This window comes from Mirounga angustirostris, unplaced genomic scaffold (assembly GCF_029215605.1).
Source record: "Mirounga angustirostris isolate CCGP_5_RB_7025 unplaced genomic scaffold, mMirAng1.0.hap1 SCAF_7, whole genome shotgun sequence".
In the NCBI taxonomy this organism is placed as follows: domain Eukaryota; kingdom Metazoa; phylum Chordata; class Mammalia; order Carnivora; family Phocidae; genus Mirounga; species Mirounga angustirostris.
The window spans coordinates 50,736,652-50,759,917 of record NW_026991715.1 but is presented as its reverse complement, the minus strand read 5'-3'; the positions used below and the strand labels follow the sequence as shown (position 1 = coordinate 50,759,917).

General features: G+C 38.3%; 1 protein-coding gene across 14 annotated transcripts in view; it reads right to left on the bottom strand.

The window, feature by feature from the left end:
* Positions 1-22,934, bottom strand: part of ERBIN (erbb2 interacting protein) — a 129,955-nt gene extending 107,021 nt beyond the window's left edge. For 6 of the 14 annotated variants that reach the window (XM_045895638.3, XM_045895676.3, XM_045895649.3 and 3 more), the window contains exon 1: positions 21,934-22,930. The gene's annotated coding sequence lies outside the window, so the exon portion shown is untranslated. Of the gene's footprint in view, positions 1-21,933 lie in introns of all 14 variants that reach the window. The other 8 variants (XM_054512304.2, XM_054512308.2, XM_064596180.1 and 5 more) reach the window with 4 other exon arrangements.
* Positions 22,935-23,266: the final 332 nt, after the last annotated feature.

The following is a 23,266-nucleotide window of genomic DNA, read 5'->3' as shown; positions in this document are numbered from 1 at the left end:
ATCCCAAACATCCCTTAGGGCAAAAAAATTCATCTATTTTTTTTTTTAAGTTTTTATTCATTAAAGTAATCACTACACCCAACGTGGGGCTCAAACTCATGACCCTGAGAGATCAAGAGTCACATGCTCCGACTGAACCAGCCAGACATCCCTAAAGACTCATACATTTTCTAAAATCATTTTTTATTGCTCATTACAACACATACCTTCCCCAATGTCCATCACACAGTTACCCCATCCCCTCACCCCTCTCCCCTGCAGCAACCCTGTTTGTTTCCTAAGATTAAGAGTCTCTTATGGTTTGTCTCCCTCTCTGGTTTTGTCTTGTTTCATTTTTTCCTCTCTTCCCCTATGATCCTCTGCCTTGTTTCTTAAATTTCATGTATCAGTGAGATCATATAATTGTCTTTCTCTGATTGACTTACTTTGCTTAGCATAATACCTTCTAGTTCCAACCATGTCACTGCAAATGGCAAGATTCATCTATTTTTTAAGTAAAATAGCATAATACCCATAGAAAAGAATAAGGGAGAAAATTTTAAGCTTCTTCTACTACTCAAACATTATTTTTTCCTTTTTTTAACCACATCATTTAGTTCCTTATTTATTGAATGCCTTACTACAAAGGTGTTGGGGGAACATAAAGTATAATATGAGGTTTTCCAATCTCAAAGGGCTTAGAAATATAATAGGGGATACAAGACGAATTTAGTTTAGAAAGACTAAAGGGCAATAATTAAAAGGGCACACCATTAAGAATCTGCTACAAAGTGAAAAATAAACATTTTATTAAGAGTCTGAATGCCAGAAACTATTTCCTTTGTTGTTATTATGTTATCATGGAGAATGATATTTTGGGCTTTGAAGAAATCCCAAATGTTAGCAAGAAATCACTGTAATAGAGAATGTACAGTTTAAAACATTATCTTGCTGTAGTGCCAACTTTTATAAACTGTTCCGTTTAACCAATATAGAATTAGAAACTTCTAAGTGTTGGTATTCCTAAGATCGTAAGAAATGGCTGTGTCTAAAAGTCAGAATTTAAATTAAGGTACGGGGGGCACCTGGGTGGCTTAGTTGGTTAAATGTCTACCTTCGGCTCAGGTCATGATCTGGGGGTCCTGGGATCAGGCCCCAGATCCGTCTCCCCGCTGAGGGATGAGTTTCTCCCTCTCCCTCTGCCTCCGCCCCCCACTCATGCTCTCTCTAATCTCTCTCTCATAAATAAAAATAAAATCTTTAAAAAAATAAAAATTAAAAAAATAAATTAAGGTTTAGGGATTAAGTCTCACTACTTGATGATACAAAATAAAAATGGGCATTTGTTGATAGAGACTCTGTGCCAGATACTCTGTTAAATGCTTACATACATAATCTTATTTCTCAAAATAATCCTGTAAAGTAGGTTCTAACCCTAACCCTAATTTTATCCCCATTTCACAGAGGAGGGACTGAGGTTGCTTAATTAGGTTGTATTAGTAAAGTGGTCATAAAGAGTCCCTGAACTCAGCCCTGCTGGCTCACTGTCCCAGATCTTTACCTACTACACATATCCTGCCTATACTTAAGTCCTCCTGGACTTATCTAATTTATAATGTGTGGAAATCAGCCTTCATTTTTCAAACACTACTTTTGAAAGAACTTCTGTTAATTAACAAATTTCTTAAAAATTTTCTGTGGAGGGCGCCTGGGTGGCTCAGTCGTTAAGCGTCTGCCTTCGGCTCAGGTCATGATCCCAGCGTCCTGGGATCGAGCCCTGCATCGGGCTCCCTGCTCCGCGCTCCCTGCTCCGCGGGAAGCCTGCTTCTTCCTCTCCCGCTCCCCCTGCTTGTGTTCCCTCTCTCGCTGTGTCTCTCTCTGTCAAATAAATAAAATCTTTAAAAAAAAAAAATTTTTTTTCTGTGTAAAAGTGAAAAAGTATTATTGTTGGAGCAACTAAAAAGTGCATGTTTTGTGCTCAGTTCACTCATATACGTTGAACTCTGACATGCCTCTAAGTTAGGTATTTTATGCATATTTAAATATAAACAAAGTTCACAAGACAAATAAGAAGGAAGTCTTAAGACTCCAAGTATATGGGCACCTGGCTGGCTCTGTCAGTAGAGCATGCAACCTGACCTTGGGGTCATGAGCTGAACATAGAGATTACTTAAAAATAAATAAATAAATAACAGCATCCCATGACATCAATGATTTACAATGACTGTTAAGGACAATGTAGGTGTATAAATGGCAAGGACCAACATAATAATAAATTACACTTTCAATGTTCCTGTTGAGAAAACTCCTACATGCCTATGGACTTGGGAGTCTTTTGCAATAAAATACCATGGCCTTTGGGTGGGAACCATTCTAAAATTTCAATACAAATATTCTATGTCAAAATGGATGAGAGGAAAAAATTACATTGCTGACACCTTTAGAATAACTTCTAGGGGGCACCTAGGTGGCTCTGAGTCAGTTAAGCATCTGATTCTTGGTTTCAGGTCATGAGACTGAGCCAGGCTCCTGGGCTCCTTGGAGCTCAGTGTGGAGTTGGCTTGAGATCTGCTCCCTCTCCTTCCCCCTCTGCCACACCTCCCCTCGTGCGCGCTCTAATAAATACATAAAAATCTTTATAAAAATAAATAAAAATGGGCCGAAGACCTTAATATTCACCTCACCAAAGAGGGCATACAGATGGCAAATAAGCACATGAAAAGGTGTTCCACATCATATGTTATTAGGGAAGTTCAAATTAAAACAATGAGATACGACTGCAAACTATTAGAATGGCCCAAATCTGGAACATTGATAATACCAAATGCTACTGAGGATGTGAAACTCTCATTCAGTGCTGGTGGGAATGCAAAACTTTCACAGACAATTTAGAAGACAGTTTTGTGGTTTTTTAGAAAACTAAACATAATCTTACAATATGATCCAGCAATTGTGCTCCTTGGTATTTGCTCAAAGGACCTGGAAGCTTATGACGATAGAAAAACCTGCACACTGTTTTATTCACAACTGTTATTACTTGGAAGCAAATAAGATGTCCTTCCATAGGTGAATGGATAAAATGGTACATTCCGTAAACGGATTATACTGCACCAAGAAGAAATGAGCTATTAAGCCGTGAAGAGACATGGAAGAACTATAAATGCATATTGCAAAGTAAAAGGAGCCATTCTGAAAAGTCTACATACATACATATATACAAAAGTCCAACTATATGACATGCTGGAAAAAGCAAAACGATGCATCAAAACTTTCCAGGAGTTGGACTAGTGGATGAAGAGGAAGAAATACAGAGGATTTTTAGGGCAGTAAAACTGCCCAGTATAATACTCTAATTATGGACACATGTCATCATACATTTGTTCAAAGTCACAGAATGTACGACACCAAGAATGAACCCTAAAGTAAACAATGGACTTTGGGTAATAATTACACATCAGTGTAGGTTCATTAATGGTAACAAATGTACCACTCTGGTGGGGAATGCTGATAACCATGCCTGTGTGGAAACAAAGGGTATATGGGGAAATCTCTGGACCTGATGCTCCATTTTGCTGTCAACCTAAAAAACTGCTCTGAAAAATTAACTCTATTTTTAAAAAGGACAACTAGTCCTGACACTTATTATGAAAAAAGGAATGGGTGTACCTTAGCTGGGAGAATTACAATTTCTGTCAGTGACATTCATACTCCAACATGCAACCATTCAGTGTTAAATAATACCTCACTCTAAAGTCACCTCTTTCAATTAGCTGAAAAGTTTTTCTTTGTATTTTTAAAGCCAACTCAGTCAAGCAAACTGGGACACGATGCAGATCAAAATTTGACATTTCCTGGGACTATGAGGATTTTTTAATAGCAGACATGTGACTGGCTATACTACTGGAAATCTTAAAAACCTCCTAAGCTAAAATCATCCGTATCATATTCTTAGTGTTTTAGTGGTCTCAGTAAAGCATTTGCATTGGGTGACAGGAGCAGATGTAAACTTGCCTCCTGAGGAAACTACAAGCTTTATAATGGCAAGAACACCTTGTAGAGAAGGAATGGCTTTCTCTCAGACATAAATACTTCTCAACTTTCATAATATGAAAATAAACCATTTCCTCAACTGATTTCCAGTCCACCAATAAGCAAAATAGAATTGTGATATGTCATTCCTTCATTAGAAAACAAAATCCTGAAATAGTCTGCTATCCAGCTAGCAAAAGTCCAAATTAGAACAATGATGGATAGGGCGCCTGGGTGGCTCAGTTGGTTAAGCGACTGCCTTCGGCTCAGGTCATGATCCTGGAGTCCCTGGATCGAGTCCCGCATCGGGCTCCCTGCTCGGCAGGGAGCCTGCTTCTCCCTCTGACCCTCCCCCCTCTCATGTGCTCTCTCTCTCTCATTCTGTCTCAAATAAATAAATAAAATCTTTAAAAAAAAAAAAAAAGAACAATGATGGATAGAGGGGTATAAAAAATATCCATCCACATCTATTTTACCCTTAAATCAAGTTAGAGTACCAAAAAAAAAAACTATTATTTTGAATTATATTATCTTATCCTTCTCTTATTAAAAAAAATCATTATTTTTTAAAAATTTGAAAAAAAAATTATTATGAAAAAGAGCCTGAGAGCTATAGAATGAGCTATTGAATTGTTGTCAACAATATTGTCTATTCATTACTAAATAGCTCTTACATAAGGGAATTCAGATTTTAGAAATCATTTAGAATTGCAAGGAAAATCTTTTGTCTCCTCTGCAGAACTTGTGATACATTTCTTTATTTAGGGTAATGAGAACCTTGGCTCCCAGGAAGCTTAGCTAAATCTGGTCTACCACAGCAATCATGCTAAATTACTTAAAAACTATTTATTTCCTTATATTCATTTCCTTGGATGTGATTTTTCTATTTCTATTAACTACAGTATTTACATCCTGTTAAAAGTAACTTCAAATCTTATATTTACGAAGAACTATTAAAAATAATGTCAAACTGAACACACAAAGATCTTATTTAAGTAACTCTATCATACAGTAAAAGAATAAAAGAAAAACTGATTTTTTTCTTTTTAAAAAGGCTGCCCTTTTATTACCTGAAAAGATCTCCAATCAGGGGCGCCTGGCTGGCTCAGCGGGTAGAGCATGCATCTCTTGAGCTCAGGGTTGTAAGTTTAAGCCCCACGTTGAGTATAGAGAATACTTAAAAAAATCTATAATGATCACCAAACAAAAAATGCTAGAAAGTGACATAGCAAACTAACTGCTTAAGTAAAGAGACTAAAGAGAACAGTGGGACCCTGACAAAAGAATCCCCATATACCTCAGTTTCTTCATTTACCAAAATACAGGTAGGGCTACTTACAGACGAGGAATATAATTAAGAAAGACTTAATAGATTTATTTGTTCTTTGTCCTCTCCCCTGAGCCTAGGACAGTTCTTAGTACAAGGCAGGTGCTTAAATGCTGTTAAAGTCTAAAGAGCTATGAGAGGGGTACCTGGGTCGTTCAGTGGTTTAAGCAACCAACTCTTGATTTCAGCTCATGTCATGATCTCAAGGTCGTGGGATCTAGCCCCGCGTCGAGCCCCATGTCAGGCTCCACAGTCAGGGGAGAGTCTGCTTCTCTACGTGCTCTCTCTCTAAAATTAATAAATATTTTTTTTAAAAAGGGGGATGTATGTCAAATATATAAAATTTATAATTTATATATTGGGGTGCCTGGGTGGCTCAGTTGGTTAAGTGACTGCCTTCGGCTCAGGTCATGATCCTGGAGTCCCTGGATCGAGTCCCGCATCGGGCTCCCTGCTCGGCAGGGAGCCTACTTCTCCCTCTGACCCTCCCCCCTCTCATGTGCTCTCTCTCTCATTCTCTCTGTCTCAAATAAATAAATAAAATCTTTAAAAAAAAAATTATAATTTATATAAAATTTCATCAATCAACTACAGTAGACCTACATAAAACAAAATAATAAAAAGCACAAAGGTTGGCACAATTTTTGTTTCTTCTAAACAAAAAGTATATCATATCATGCACATATACACAAGTTCAAGAAAAGATTAGAAATAAACACAACAAAATATTAATAGTGATTATCTCACAGAGGTGGAAATACATGTGATTTTTATTTACTATTTTAAACCTTTCCTTAAGTTAAAAATGTCTATACACAAATATTCCCAACTGATTTTCAACAAAGATTCAAAGCCATTCAATAGAGTAATAATGTAACCTTTTCAAGAAATAATGCTGGAGCAAGTAGACATCTATTAAGTCAAAAAAAGAACCTTGACCTGAATCTCACACCTTATACAAAAATTAACTCAAAATGAATCACAGATTTAACGTAAAATGATAAAACTTTCCGAAAAATACAAAGGAGAAAATTTTCAGGACATACAGATAAGCAAAGAGTCTTAGACTTAACAAAAGCACAACCCATAAAAGAAAGACTGATAAAGTGGACCCCATGAAATTAAAAACATTTGCTCTGCAAAAAAGACCAGGGGCGCCTGGGTGGCTCAGTTGGTTAAGTGTCCAACTCCTGGTTTCATTTGAGATCATGATCCCACGGTCATGAGATCAGCCTGCATCAGGCTCCATGCTCAGCAGTCTGCTGAGATTCTTTCCCCATCTTCCCTCTCCTTCCCCACTATCCGAGTGTGCACACACGCTCTCACAAATAAATAAATAAAATCTTAAAAGAATGAAAAGACAAGCAACAAAGGGCAGAAAATACATACCAACCACCCATCTGAGAAAGGATCAGTAATTAGAATACATAAGTCTCAAAAACTCAACAGTGAAAAAAAAATCCTATTAAAAAATGGACAAAAGAAATGAGCAGACATTTCACTGAAGAGAATATACAGATGATAAACAAGCACATGAAAGATATTCAATATCATTAGCCATGAGGGAAATACAAACTAAAAATACGATGAGATACCACTACATACCTTTAAGAATGGCTAAAATAAAAAATAGAAAGAAATAGTAACATCACTAAAATGCTGGTGAAGATGGGGGAAAATGGATCTGTCACACACTATTGGTGAGAATGCAAACTGCTACGGCCACTCTGGAAAATACTCTGACAGTTTCTCATATAACTAAACTACATAACACAGCAATTACACTTAAATACTTTTCCTAAATAATGAACATTTATCTTCATCAAGAACCTGTACATAAACATTCATAGAGGTTTATTCATAACAGCCAAAAATGAGAAACAACCTTGATGCCCTTCAATGTGAAATGGTTAAACAAAATGTTAGTATGTCCATACTATGGAATACCACTTAAATGAATGCACTCTTTATCTTTTTTTTTAAGATTTTATTTATTTATTTGACACAGAGAGACACAGCGAGAGAGGGAACACAAGCAGGGGGAGTGGGAGAGGGAGAAGCAGGCCTCCTGCGGAGCAGGAAGCCCGATGCGGGGTTCAATCCCAGAACCCTGGGATCATGACCTGAGCCAAAGGCAGACGCTTAACGACTGAGCCACCCAGGCACCCCTAAATGAATGAACTCTTACTACAAGCAACAACTCTGATGAATCTCCAAAAAGTTAGACTGAGTGCAAAAGCCAATCCCAAAACTTACATACTGTAAGACTCCATTATAACAGTTCTGAAAAGACAAAAATGGAGGGAAAGGGATTATGGGGAGGAGATGAATATAGTAGTAATAAAAGGACAACACCAGGGACTCTTGTGATGATGGAACTGTTCTGTATCTTGTGGTCAATTTTAATATTCTGATTGTGACCCTGTACTATAGTTCTCCAAGAGGTTGCCTCAAGGGAAAAATGGATAAAAAGTACATAAGGTTTCACTATATTATTTCTTAAAACTGCTTGTGAATCTGCGATTATCTCAAATTAAAGGATTTAATTCCAGAAAGAAGCCTGAAATGAAACATTTATAAAATGGGGGAGAAGAGAATGCTAGCACTTTTACTTCTATTTTAAAAAGAAAAATCTAGTTAGGCTAATCAAAATATCCTCTGACAATTAGAAACAATACAAAACAGTTTATGTATTTAAGTTTTAAATTAAATAGCTAAGCACTTTAAAAGTTATAAATCCAGGGGTGCCTGGGTGGCTCAGTCGGTTAAACATCTGCCTTCAGCTCAAGTCAGGATCTCAGGTTCCTGGGATCAAGCCCCAAGTTGGGCTCCAAGCCCAGTGGGGAGTCTGCTTCTCCCTCTCCCTCTGCCCCTCCCTACCACTCATGTTCTCTCTCTCTCTCTCAAATAAATAAATAAAATCTTTTAAAAAAAGTTACAAATCCAAACTAAAACTCCTAAAAGAAAACACAGGACAAAAGCTCCAGGACATTGGAGTTGGCAATGAGTTCTTGACTGTGACACCAAAGGCAGAAGCAACAAAAGAAAAATTAGATAAACTGGCTTTCACTAAAATTTAAAAATCTGTGTACAACAAGCCACTATCAACAGGGTAAAAAAAAAAAAAAAAAAAAAAAGCAACCCCAAAAATGGGAGAATGTATGTGCAAATCATATATCTGGCAAGGGATTAATATCCAGAATACAGAGAACCCCCAAATCTCAAGAACAAAACAACCTGATTCAAAAATGAACAAAGGGCTTGAACAGACATTTCTCCAAAATAAGCACATGAAAAGTGCTTCTGGCCAGTAAGCACATGAAAGGATGTTCAATATCATTTGTCATCAGGGAAAAGCAAATCAAAACTACAATGAGAGGGACAGCTGGCTGGCTCAGTTGGTAGAGAACGTGACTCTAAAGAAAATGCATACTTCAAAAAATACCTAGGAAAGTGTTGGTATAAGAGAAAAACCAACATCTGAAATTAATGATGTACTATATGCTAGCTAACTGAATTTAAATTTAAAAAAAAAGATGGGTGGCTCAGTCGTTGAGCGTCTGTCTTCGGCTCAGGTCATGATCCCAGAGTCCTGGGATGGAACCCCACATTGGGCTCCCTGCTCAGCAGGAAGCCTGCTTCTCCCTCTCCCATTCCCCCTGCTTGTGTTCCCTTTCTCACTGTGTCTCTCTCTGTCAAATAAATAAAATCTTTAAATAAATAAATTAATTAATTAAAAAAAAGAGAAAAACCGATACAGTCAGGAAAACGGCATTTATTTTTCAAACCTCATTTACATCACTAACAAACTAAATGACCTCTAGGATTTTACTTTCTCATCTGGGCCAATAGTTTCCTTTTCTGCTAATTAAAAAAAAAAAAAGGGTGGTTATCTAGACTAGACTATTTTCTAAGTCACTTTCAGGGATAAAATCCATTGAATATGAAGAAAATATCAGCATTCTGGGGTACATATCTTTCATTCACACCCAAATTATCTATTAATTATACGACTAGGAAGGATAAGGTCAAGGCCAGTGAAACATGTAAACTGACAAAAACGTTTATTACGTAAATAAACTACATACGTAGAGAATTTACTATTATAATCAAAGGACCAAAATAACTGCCATTTAATGGTATATATAATTATTACTATGCATCATATTAAGTACTAAGCAAATTCAAGGAAAATGTTTGTAATTACAATTATTTTTTTTCTTGTTAAGAAACAAGGTTCATGAAGCCATTCAAATATTACTTGAAAACACCTTCAAGAGGCAATTAAGGGGCAGAACTATAGAAGATACCAATTTCTACTTACATCAACCCAAGGATTTTTACTTTTCTAACAAACAGCACTCAGTTTAGCAAATAATATTTTTTCCTTCCCATTCCCACAGCCAAACAATGCTAAAGAAAGCAAATACAGTGTGATTAAATAGAAAGTCCTGAGCAGCAATAAAAATTACCTATCCCATTAATGAAGATTAAATTAATCATGTTGTTACCCTGACAGAGGTGATGGTCTCAAACAATGTAAGGAAACTGAGGAAAGAATTTTGCAGTTAATAGAGAACAAACTAATAGTTACCAGAAGGCAGGTGGGTGGGGGGATGGGTGAAATAGGTGATGGGGATTAAGGAGTACACTTGTGATGAGCACAGGGTAATATACGGAAGTGCTGAATCTCTATATTGTACACCTAAAACTAATAGTACACTGTATGTTAACTAACTGGTATTTAAATAAAAACTTCAAAAAATTTTGTAGTTAGAAAGATGGGTTACTAATTACTTGTTCATATGCACACTAACAAATGTTAGAATATACAATTTAATATATTTGATTCAATTAAAAAAAGTACTTTGACTAGTGCAACAAATTATATACCTAGATCTAAGCACATGACTAGAAAAATCTATTAGCAATTTTTTCAAGTCTTCAGAATACAGTAGGTGATACATATGAAAAATCAATCTCCTTCCTCTATTAAATATCCAGATAAGAATACAATTAATGAAACAGCTTCGTTCACAACAGCAATAGCTCTCACCCTCCCTCCATTAACTTTGTGGAAATAAACACAGCAAAAAATATACACATTTCTTTATAATTACAAGAAATATGCATACTAGGGGCACCTGGGTGGCTCAGTCGGTTAAGTGTCCTGCCTTCAGCTCAGATCATGATCCCAGGACTCTGGGATCAAGCCCCGCACTGGGCTCCCTGCTTCTCCCTCTCCCTCCCCCTCTGCCTGCCGCTCCCCTTACTTGTGCTCTCTGTCAAATAAATAAATAAAATCTTTAAAAAAAAATGCATACTAATAAGAAACATGGATATGACAAGAAAATCATAAACGCCACTGAAAGGCATAACTATTAAATAAATGGAAAACTTACCTTCCTATAAAGACATATGCTATTTTAGAAGTATCAATTACTTCCTAAGTTAATCTATGAACTCAAAGCACTCTCAATCAACACACCACACACTTGCTCTCAGCCAAAAGGCTGAAAAGCTATTCTCAATCAACACACCAACAAGCATTTAGAACTTACTAAAAATGATTCAAGTCTATCTGGAAAATTATTTTTAAAGTACAGTGATAGGCATGCCTGAGTAGCTCAGTTGGCTAAGCATCTGACTCTTGATTTTGGCTCAGGTCATGATCTTAGGGTGGTTAGGTCAAGCCCCAGGTTGGGCTCCATGTTCAGCTTGGTGTCTACTGGGCTGTCTTCTTCCCTCTCCCCCTGCCCCTCCCCCCTGCATGCATATGCATGCACGCTCTCTCTCCCCCAAATAAATAAATACATCTTTAAAAACAAAAATAGGGGGCACCTGGGTGGCTCATTCGTTAAGCATCTGCCTTCAGCTCAGGTCATGATCCCAGGGTCCTGGGATTGAGCCCCACATTGGGCTCCCTGCTCCATGGGAAGCCTGCTTTTCCCTCTCCCACTCTCCCTGCTTGTGTTCCCTCTCTTGCTGTGTCTGTCAAATAAATAAATAAAATCTTTAAAAAAAAACAAAAAAACCCAAAAAATCAAAAATAGGGTGATAAGCCAAAACTTTCAGGTATTAAGCATACTATAATGAAGAAAGAAAAAAAAAAAAAATCAAGACAGCATAGTATTATCATACCAAAAAACAAAAATCTTGATATTAAGTATATTTGGGAATTTACTATTGATAAAGATAAAATTTTATAGGTAAAAAGATGATTTACCCAACAAATGGTGATACAACTAGATAGAAATATTGTAAGAATAAATCCAGATGATTATTTCACTCCTTAAGCCAAAAACTTAGGTTATTATATTTATAATCTTGGCACAAATCCTTTCCAGGAGTATCATTAAACCCAAAAATGCATAAAGATTAATTTGACTATATCAAAATTTAAACTTCTATATAACCAAACAGCATATAAGCAACAAACCAATTAAATCCATGTGAAACACAAAAGGCACACAAAAACGTAATATTCCTTAAAGAATTCTTAAAATGAACTTGCCAATGTCACAGTTAGTAAGCAGCAGATTTAAATCTAGGCAATCTGACTCCAAAGCTTATGTTCTTACCTATTATACTTTACTACCTGTCTCAGATTTGCGCAAGTATTTTAAGACAGCTAATATCCAATTTGTTCAAGAATGCACTTAGAAAGGTACTCTTACATACTATTTGTGGAAGTATAAATTGATACAAAATCTTCAGAGGGAATTTGCTTCTATCAATCAATTTGAATTACATACATAGCAAAAGCACTTTGGGTATTTATCCAACAGAAAAAAATCATATAAAAGTGCAAACATTTATGTGCAAAGAGTAGAGAATAAACATATATTCTGTACAGTACTGTATGTATAACAACCATAATGCTGATTAACACATATACATACCTACTAGATCTCCATATATATAATTGAAATATATCTCCCATTTATATTTAAAAATACTTAACACATGTATATCCATGCACAGTGAAATGATGGAATACACACTGAAGTGTTCATAAAAATACACACCACACTGATAAGAATATCTCTGGGAAATGGGATTATGGAAATTTTCATTTGCTATATATTTCTGTATTTGAATTTTTATAATCAGAAAAAAAAAGTAATGTAATTGTTTTAGCCCTTTACCTACCAAAGCCTCTCACTGCTTGTACCTTATCCAGTCTTTCTCGCCTACCCTAAAATAACTCAGTCCATACATACGTAAAAGAAAGAACTGATAGAAGTAGTGCTGGTATCGGTAACTAAGGCCAGGAAGAAGACTCCCAAGGTTTCTGGCTTGGGATGGTTTTCACAAGAACATACAAGACACTATGTTGATATCAAGTATCTCTGACAAATCAAAGTGTATCTACTATATACAGTCTCTGTTATTCTGCAGTTGGTCCCAGGATAATTAACAAAATCTTTTGAAGTCCCCAGAGATTAACAGGGCACCCAAAGAATTCATTTGCTGCTGCCAGGATCCTTACCTTTTCCTAGAAGACTGAAAGCAAATCTTAATTCTAGTCACAAAAAGAAATGTCAGTATACTTTTTTTTTTTTTTAAGACTGTATTTATTTGACAGAGATAGAGAAAGCACACAAGTAGGGAGAGCAGCAGGCAGAGGGAGAGGGAGAAGCAGGCTTCCCGCTGAGCAGGGAGCCCGATGTGGGGCTCGATCCCAGGTCCCTGGGATCATGACCTGAGCTGAAGGCAGATGCTTAACGACTGAGCCACCCAGATGCCACGCCAATATACTCTTAAATCACTTCAAAATCTCCAAGGATGGTGAAGTCAAACCAATTCTTTTCTAGGCTAAGTGATAGCCTTGGCAGGGAGATTATAGGTTTCTTACACTGGTCCTAATACAATTGAAACAATCTCATCCCCATCCATCCAATCCAGACTCTAGATTTAGTCTAAGGTTTAAAATTCCAAGGACATCATTATCAGAAAGATAGATACATATGCCAAACTTTGGAATCATATAAACAATATAACTTCAATGTGGAAAACAGCTACATCAAAATTACTGCACTCAACTAAAATTGAGCTCCAACATTACCTCCACAAGGATGCATCCAATGTAGATAATTCTTTCCATCCACCTTTCACATAGTAACCTGGGATTTTTAAGGAATGAAATATTTCACCTAAATGCATTGTACCAAATACTACATTTTAGAATTGTATCCCTTTAGAAATACTTTGAAAATTAATTTGACTACAGGGACTTGACTTCTGTCTGAACAAATGTTTACCTCATCTTCCTCACCAAAAAAAGTACAGAAACAAAACTAATTCTCACTGTCAGAGATAAATTACAACTATGGAAAGGGAAAATATGAGAATAAACCCTGTGGTACTGAATTAAAATCAGATGTATCACTGAGAAACCATTCTATATTTACTGAAATATACTCATAAATGTGAACGTGTACATGTGTGCAAATAAAAGTATCCCCTAGCTTTATGCAGTTAAGAAGTCCTGGGAGCATCAATACCCCAAGAGCAACAAAGACAAGAAGGGCCCAGATCTTGGCTTCTAAGTACCATTTTCCACTAAAAATTACGAGAGCAAGTTTAATGGTAACTCTAGAACACCATATTGTGCTGGATACAAGAAGTGCTCAAGGAGGAAGAACTGTATCAAAAAGAAAAAAGAAATTAAGCCAGCTAGAACGGGTTCTCACTAGCTGAATCCAGAACAATTTGAGTATCAAAACAAATGATAATGGATTATAACCCAGTGAATGTAATTATGGTGATGTAAATAAATGAATAAGTTAAAAATAAAGAACAAAATGTTTACATAATTCCAAAGAACCTACCCCCCAAATATTTATTGATTACAAGTGAGGAAAGAATACCTTGACATAGGAGGTATCTGGTAGTTAGAACCATAATTGCATAATCGATGACTACCATCAATAATGCGACAACTGAAATTGCCTATGACCTGATAAGAGGCAATAAGAAGAATGCAGCATCACTTCCATGATAACCCTGCCAAAGATCTAATCATAAAATTATAAATCTAATCATGAAAAACCTAATCAAAGATCTAATCATAACAATGTCATGGAAATACAATTAAGGGATATTCTACAAAATAACTAGATCTATAATCTTCAAAAGGGTCAGGTCCTTGAAAGTAAACACAGAAACTGGTCCAGATTAAAAGAGACTAAAAGACATGACAACTAAATGTAATGCAAGATTGTCATGTGGATCTTTTTGCTCTAAAAGACGTGGGGGTCACTGGTAAGATTTAGGTGTTGGTAATGTATTCTTTGTTAACGTCCTAATTTTGACAGTTATGATGTCATTATAGGATAATGTCCCTGTTTGTAGGAAATAAACATTGAAGTATTGGGGATAATGGAGTATCAATCAGGTAGGCAACATACCGTCATATATGTCAGGGACAAAAGAGTTTTTTGTACTATGCTTTCAACTTTTCTGTATATTTGTCATTATTCTAAACTTTTAAATATGAAGGAAAAATTACAAAAAATATATAGCAGTACCAGAGAGGAGTATATCTACAGATAACAACACAGAATGGAATTTGTTGAGAATCCAAAGTGAATGGGGGGAAGGGAGGGGATGACAACAAAACACAACACATCTGAGGAACCAACTATACAAAACAATCAAAGTGGGATCTCCAAAAAGAGTAAGTTTTCTTAGCAAGAAGAATTGGGAGAAGCATGTTCTGGGCAGTCATCCAGGTAATAAAACCATAGAAGACAGCTGCACAGTTAAGGCCTCCAGCAAGCACTCTGTACTGTGGGATTTCTGACACTTGGGCAGTATAACTGTGAAAATAGGGAAATACTATCCCCTGAGGGACAGGAAACACGTGTAAGAGGACAGGCTATCCACATACCCTAAAGGAAAAAGCCATTAGCTAACTAAATATACCAAAGCCAGAAGAACAGGGATTCACAAGGGCTGGGAGAATACCATGAAATGACCAATACCATAAAATCTGGACCATAATACAAAGCTTTAACCACAATGAAAAATCTAACATTTGAGGAAAACCTAGAAGCATGATGGATATACCAAGTACAATAAGATCAAATCTCCTATACTGCTAACGGAGGAAACAGAGAACAATGTCCAAGTTTTGTCTCAGAGATTCAACAGGTTACAGTAAATCAAAAATACAACTAAAAATTAAAAATCAACTCCTATGGGATGCCTGGGTGGCTCAGCTGGTTAAGCATCTGACTCTTGATTCCAGCTCAGGTCATGATCTCAGGATTGTGAGATCAAGCCCCCCATCCTGGCTCTGCACTGAGTGTGGAACCTGCTTAAGATTCTCTCTCCCTCGGGCGCCTGGGTGGCTCAGTTGGTTGAGCGACTGCCTTTGGCTCAGGTCATGATCCCGGGGTCCTGGAATCGAGTCCCACATCGGGCTCCCTGCTCAGCGGGGAGTCTGCTTCTCCCTCTGACCCTCCCCCCTCTCATGCTCTCTATCTCATTCTCTCTCAAATAAATAAATAAAATCTTAAAGGAAAAAAAAAAAATTCTCTCTCCCTCTTCCTCTGTACCCACCCCCTGCCACTGCACACGTGCTCTCGATCCCTCTCTCAAAAAAAAAAAAAAAATCAACTCCCATGAAAAAGCAAGAGTTCCCAGAAACACTATCCTCCCTACTAAATAAATTAAAAAGAAGTGAAGACCAAATTGGTGAACTAAAATATCAAGCCTCAGGATTCTTCCAGAATGTAATACCGGGGGAGGGAGAGAGAGAGAGAGAGAGAGAGAGAGAGACACACACACACACACGCACGCACGCAAGCGCGCACGTGCAAAATCAAAGGAAGTAATGAAAGCTCCATAAATCCCAACATCCACCTAAGTTTTCAAAGTGCAAAGTGCACTCCTTGGGCCTTAGAATTCCTCAGACACTTTGAAAGAGTCTTCAAGATCAAAACTATTTTCACAATTATACTGAAACATCATTTGCCCTTTCCTCTTATATTAACAGCAATGGTGCAAAAATAGGGCGGGTAAAACTGCTAGCACCTTAGTGCAAAAGCACTGGCATCAAGCTATATGAGCACGACTGCATATTCCCAGGTTTCTTTTTTTTTTTTCCCTGAAGTTTTTATTTAAGTTCCAGCTAGTTAACATACAGTGCATTATTAGTTTCAGGTGTAGAATTCAGTGATTCATCACTTACAACATCCAGTGCTCATCACAAGTGCCCTCCTTAATACCCATTACCTGTTTAACCCATCCCCTGCCCACCTCCCCTCCAGTAACCATTAGTTTGTTCTCCATAATTAATTCCCAGATTTCTTTCTAAATGCCATGTTCACTTAGTATCTTTAATAAAGCAGTAAAAAAAAAAATAGTTTTATTAAATGTCAACTCCTTAATACATGACTTTTTAACATTTTATGTGAAGGAATGGCAATGCTGAGGAGAAGCACTTGTGTAAATACTTCAAATTACGAGCCAAACACGATTTTGACCTAAAAGAACAGATGACAAACTATGTATGCTTGTAGACTTAGGAATCTGGCAGACATTTTCTCAAAAAATAAACCAAGTACGCCTGCAACTTCAAGGGAAAAACACTAACAGTATTTGTTACCAGTGATTAATATTCAAACTTCCAAGTGAAAATTTAGAAATGTGGATAATGTTTACCTGTCACCCTGAATTTGACAGCTTCACAATATTAAAAACTTTTTTGATGAAATTAGTGGTGATATTAACAATTTTTTCTTTTGTTTGCTACTACCTAACAAAATGCATTAAATTTTGGAAAATATATTAACTCAGTGAACCAGTATTTCTCTAACAACCATTACATGATGTCAAAAACCATGAACACGTAAAAGATTCAAAGTGCAAGATAAACTAATGGATTTTCAGGTAACAAGAATGAAAAATTCACTGATACAGTGTGAGATTTGACATTGCAGCTATTCTTTAAGAAATTCTGGTGTGGCGACACCTGGGTGGCTCAGTCAGCTAAGAATCTTCCTTCGGCTCAGGTCATGATCCCAGGGTCCTGGGACTGAGTCCCGCATCGGGCTCCCTGCTCTGCGGGAAGCCTGCTTCTCCCTCTGCCTGCAGCTCCCCCTGCTTGTGCTCTCTGACAAATAAAATCTTTATTTAAAAAAAATTTTTTTTTTAATCCACAATTATCTAAAAAAAGCAATGAAAATACTCCTTCCTTTTCCAACTATGTATCTGTATAATCTTGGATTTTCTTCATATACTTAAACCAAAACAACATACTGGAAGACTGAATATAAAAGTAGATGTGAGAATCAAGCTGTTTCTATTTAACCAGACACATGAAACTTGCAAAATTAACAATGTCCCTCTTTTTGCTAAAGATTTGTTTTGAATTATTTTGTTACATCAGTGTCATGATAACGTACCATGATTTATAGGTTTATTTATTTATTTCTATAGATTTTATTTATTTGAGAGTTCCGCCTGCGCACACACAAGCAGGGGAAGGGGCAGAGGGAGAGGGAGAAGCAAGCTCGATCCCAGTCAAGACCCGAGCCAAAAGCAGACGCTTAACTGACTGAGCCACCCAGGCATCCCAGATTTATGGTTTTTTATACAAATTAATTGATATTTAAGAATTTCTTTTTTTTTTAAAGATTTTATTTATTTATTTGAGAGAGAGAGAATGAGAGAGAGCACATGAGAGGGGGGAGGGTCAGAGGGAGAGGCAGACTCCCTGCCAAGCAGGGAGCCCGATGCGGGACTCGATCCCGGGACTCCAGGATCATGACCTGAGCTGAAGGCAGTCGCTTAACCAACTGAGCCACCCAGGTGCCCGATATTTAAGAATTTCTAATAAGGGAAATAAATATAACCCACATAAAACAAAGCTCTGTGGGGTTCTTTGTAATTTTAAGAGTATAGAGGGATCCTAAGACCAAAAAATTTGGAATCGTTGCTTTAGGTCTAATTATTGTAATTATACTATGCTATAATAGATATAAGCTTGTGTGTTTTAAAAAGCCAAAAGCATAATGAAACAAAAAGGTACAGGGGTTTGTAGAGTCGTAATAAAAAAGTACATAACAACCTGATCTTATCTTAACAGAGGTAATTCTGGGGATATTTAAAAAAAAAAGAGTTCAGGAAACAAGTGAAAAATCTATTAGTGAGTATCAGGTTACAATACTGGCATGTAAACTGAGTGGTAATGCAAAAGGCATATTTACAATTAAATGGGGCAAATCAATTTTTTCTATTCATGTTGTGAATAATTTTTTTAGGTGATGAGCATGGACTCAAAGTTTAGAAAAGAGGGGAAGGGCAACATATAATCAAGAAAGAACAGCTGAACATGGAATAAATAAAGGAAGTAAATGAAGCAAACTATAAAATAGGAAGCTAAAGAAATTAGAAAACAAAGCCTAATAATAGCTAGATTCCTTTTTTACAATTAGGAAACCTAAGACAGAGGAGAAAATAAAGGTACATCTGAAAATGGGTGTAGTATGGTTCAAGAGTTAGTGATGAGAGGCACCAAGAAAAACAAAAAAATGTGTAGTCAATCAAAAAAAACTTGGAGGCAGAAGTGCTGAGCTCTTTCCTTACAAAATTCAGAAGTATGTACTGTAAAGCATAATTCACATATTCATTTCTATGGCAAGAGCAAAAAGCCTGCATGCAAAAACTGAATAATCTATTTTGACCAGCAAAGCATAAGTACAATTTATGTTGTCAAGGAAAGAAAAGATAAAGACCTCTTTAGAATTTACAACACAGGTGTTCCCCGCCCCCGCCAAACCCCCCTCCCCGCAAAAAAAAAAAAAAAAAAAAAAGCATCTAATAGGGAAATGGGCAAGGGAAAGAGTCAAAAAAAAAAAAAATGCAAGCAACAAAGTGTGTTTAAAAAGAATCTAGCTAAGCAGCACTCACAAAAGAGAATTACTTTGCTATCCAGCATCACTAAAATTCTGCATAAATTCAAATACTTTATAAACACTGCCATAATCTATTCCTAGCCGAAACAGCTTTAAGTCTAAATTATGTTATCTATAAGCAATTTAAAATAAATGCTGAAAGATGCACCTAATTTTCTGAAATTTTTAAGTGTTTCTTAAAGTAAGGTATTGTTTACTACCAAGAGTTCAATATCAAAATCTCTAAAAGAAGTGAATTTACAGATTTACCAATGATATACGTAAAATGTCTCTAACTACAGTTACCGCTTCATTAACAAACAGCATGCAATAAAAATTTGGTTTCCATTATTTGAACCACTGTGAGCTTTTCAGACATGAAAAGTTCGCAAAAGCCTGATCTGAAACAACAGGCGGACTTCATAATATAATATTTGAATTGATTAGTTGAAGGATTAAGTTTATCACTATTGAAAACTCCTAAGTACCATTCATAAATAGTGCCATTAAATATGTATTTTGTGCAGTGTAAACAAAAGCTTTGGAAGTACTTTAGATTTACCAATTTAATCTAAGAAAACCCATACAATACTAAGTATAGAGGAAGAATACTAAGAATACCCAAAATGTAAAGCCACTTGAATATTTCAACTGATTACCATCTTTCTTTAACCTCTTTTCAAACCCCGTAGTCACCTTTTAAACAAGGCTTGAAAATATGTATAGTTTGACAATAGTAATAAGCCTAAAATTCATTAAGTTAATTCAGTACTGAAGTAACAAAATTTTAAGTAAACCACAAAGTAAATTTTGCCTTGATGATACAAAAGGAATCAAAGGTTCTACAAAGGTGCACGTTTCACATTTTTAAAAAGTGTGCTGTCTGCATCTAAACTACTACAGATGCTAAAAGTAAAAAAATCAAGAACTTTATTTAAAAACGGATTTAAGCAGTCATTTTCAAGTGCTACAATACTTTTCACTTGTAAAATTTACTAATGCAGAGAAACATCTTCACAGACTGGTAATTCTCTATAAAAGACTTGCTCTATTAAGGCTCTGTTGCTCTGAGGCCAAGTATAAGCCATATAAGGAAACTGAAGTTCAATGCCATTTATTTTGTTCTGCTCTTTCCGATGCCCAAGAATAACCTCTTTCGTTGCTTAATATTACATCCCCAAATCATAAAGCAGATCACTTATACACTTTAAATTCCTTCATAAAGCTATTCTGACTTAACAGGAATGACTTGATGGCTCACAATCTTACCAACACAAATAAATAAATAAATTTTTAAAAAGGATCTCCAGAGACTACACTCTGAGGGGAAAAAATCAAAACAATATATAGTAATATTTAAAAGACTCCCATTTTGAAATGTACTTAACATCATAACAAGCTGTGAAATAAACTGATCCTGCTCTTCAAAAGCTATCTTTTCTTTGAACTAAAGAATGTCAACCATTTTTCATGGGGTAGCATGAGCAAACTAAATATTAATTTATAGTTAAGATACACCTACCAACAGGATGCCATACTTATTTAATATTTATTCCAAAGCACGGTATTATGTTTCACCTCCTTTACCACAGAAATACGAAAAAAAAATTAAGACACACTAAAACACCAATAAAAAAGCCCTTTGTGTTTGTTGTGAACTAGTTTTTTCTCTAAGGACTACTGATTGGTTCAAAAGTGTTTATAACTCTGACTGGCGGAATGTCTCCCATGCTTCACTAATTCCTGCCACCACTGTAGGTACCTATCACTTACTAGACAGAACCGGCCAAAACATTTGGACCAATACAAAAATGTAAAAAAGTCCTATTCTAAAAGAACTGATGTTTATTATAATCAATACGACTTCCATAAAAATCCTTTAAAGCGTTTTACCTCCCTTTCTCTATATATTCTGTTCTTAACTACAGAGAAGTCCTATCAGATCAGAGTACTTACGGGTGTATTTTTGTTTTTGTTTTTTAATTACAACTCTGTTTATCCATAATACTCTCTCCTTCTCCTTCCTAGGTCCACTTACAAGAAAAATTAAGCAGACACTTCCTTTCGATTAATTAACCAAACAAGTATCCTAAGATTGTAAACGTCTGAAAGGAGCCATTTACTGAAAGAAATACATCTCCCACCTAAAAAACAAAAACAAAAAATAAGGGCAGTGTTTGTTTCTAAAATCCAACCAAATACGTTTCTAAGGGTTGCAACTAAAAATAACTCTATATACAATTAACGCAAAAGTCAAAAAATCGGTAACAGTATAAACAAATGTGGCAGCCATCTCAACAACAGTAAATCCCTCGCTGCAGCGACCTAACTTTTTTCCAAAACAGAAGTTGCCAGGTTCCGTGACTTAATAAATAAAAAAATATACACTGTATATGTTTTAGGAAACTAAAACTTCTGGACCTAGTGCTGAACAAAGGCACTCTTTCTTCCGATTGCTTAAAACTTTTCGTCTCACCACATTCTCAGAATCTCTTCTAAAGTAACCAGAGTCCAGATGGTAGAAGGGGGAAAAAATCAGTTCCACTATTTAGCAACTGAAATACTATCCACTTCGACACTACAAAAGATTAATTTAGGGCAACTGGGGAAATAGTGAGAAACCCTAAAGGACCCTCTCTTTCCTGGCCCAAAAGCTTTGTAACTTCTAGACACACTTTCGGTGAAAATTACCTTTCGGTCGGGCAGTGTCTCAGGGCAGCTTTTTCAAGGCTTCGCCTGACATGATTTCCTTCCCTTCATTAGTCAGTTTGGATCCAGCCGAATTTCTCTCTCCGGTGAGAGCGGATGTGGGGTGGCCTCCCGCAGTAGGACGAGTAGGTGGCTTTGGAGGGGGCTGGGAAGCGGGCTGGTTTCCTGGTCTCAAGTTATACAGGAGTTTCCCAGCCCCAACTAGGATCTCCGCCGAAAAAAAAACTTTTCACTCGTGACACCGCCCGGAATTACCGTGCGAAACTCACTTCCTGCCTCGGCGCAGAAGCAGGATCCAGCTCGGTCCACGGGAACCCGGAAAACCAGCTCCGCGCGCGCCGGGGAGGGGGGGCAGGGGGCGTCCGCCGAGAGCCTGGAGCTCCGGGCGTCCGGCGCGCCCCGCACACCCGACGGCGGCGGAACCCAAGATGCCGCCGGGGCGCTGGGCGAGCCTCGGCCGCGCTAGGCCGCCAGCTCCTCCTCGCCGCCGCCCCCAGAGCCGGGCGGCGGGGTTATTGTCTCGATAGCGCCTGCCGCGCCCTTCGCCCGCGCCGCCGCCGCCGCCGCCGCCGTCGCGGCCGACCCGGGCCGGAGCCGAGGGGCCGGGCAAGCTCGAAGGCGGCCCCTTCCCCGGGCAGTCCGTCTGGCCGTCCGTTCTTCCGTCCGTCCCTCCCCGCCTTTCCTTCTTGCCCTCGAACCCTCTTCCTCTCCCGTTTTCCCGCCGCCGTCCCTTCGCTCCCCTCCTCGTTCTTCTTCCAAGGCGGCGGTGGCTCCCCCGGGAAGCGCAGGGGGTGGGGCAGGCGGCGGCTGGGTCTCCTCACGAGCTCGCGGGGCCGCGGCAGGGGCCGAGGCTGCGTCCCGCGCCGCCGCGCCACCTTCACTCGAGCGCGAGACTGCGAGGGGAGGGGAGGGCTGGGGAGGGGAGGGGAGGGAGAGGAGAGAAAGGAGGAGGAAGGGAGCTGGGGCGGAGGGGAGTCACTGCCTCACAGGCCGCGGCGGCAACAGCGCCACCGCCCCGGCGCTGAGGGGGAAGAGACTGCGCGCCGCTGCTCCGCGGCGGGGGCGGGGCGGCCTCCCGCCGGCTTCGCCCCAACCGCCAACAGCCGGGCTGGAGGCCGGCGCGAGCCAGTCGCCGCGCGCGAGGGCGGCGCGGGCAGACGTCGGCGGCGGCGGGGGGCGGCGGACCCGGGGCCGGGCGGGGGAGGGGCCGGCGGCGGCGGCGGCGGCGGCGGCGGCGGCGACGGGGGTTCGTGTGCGAGGCGCGGCGTTAGGCCCGCTCAGGCCCAGGCCCGGGGAGGCCTGCCTGCCGCCCCCA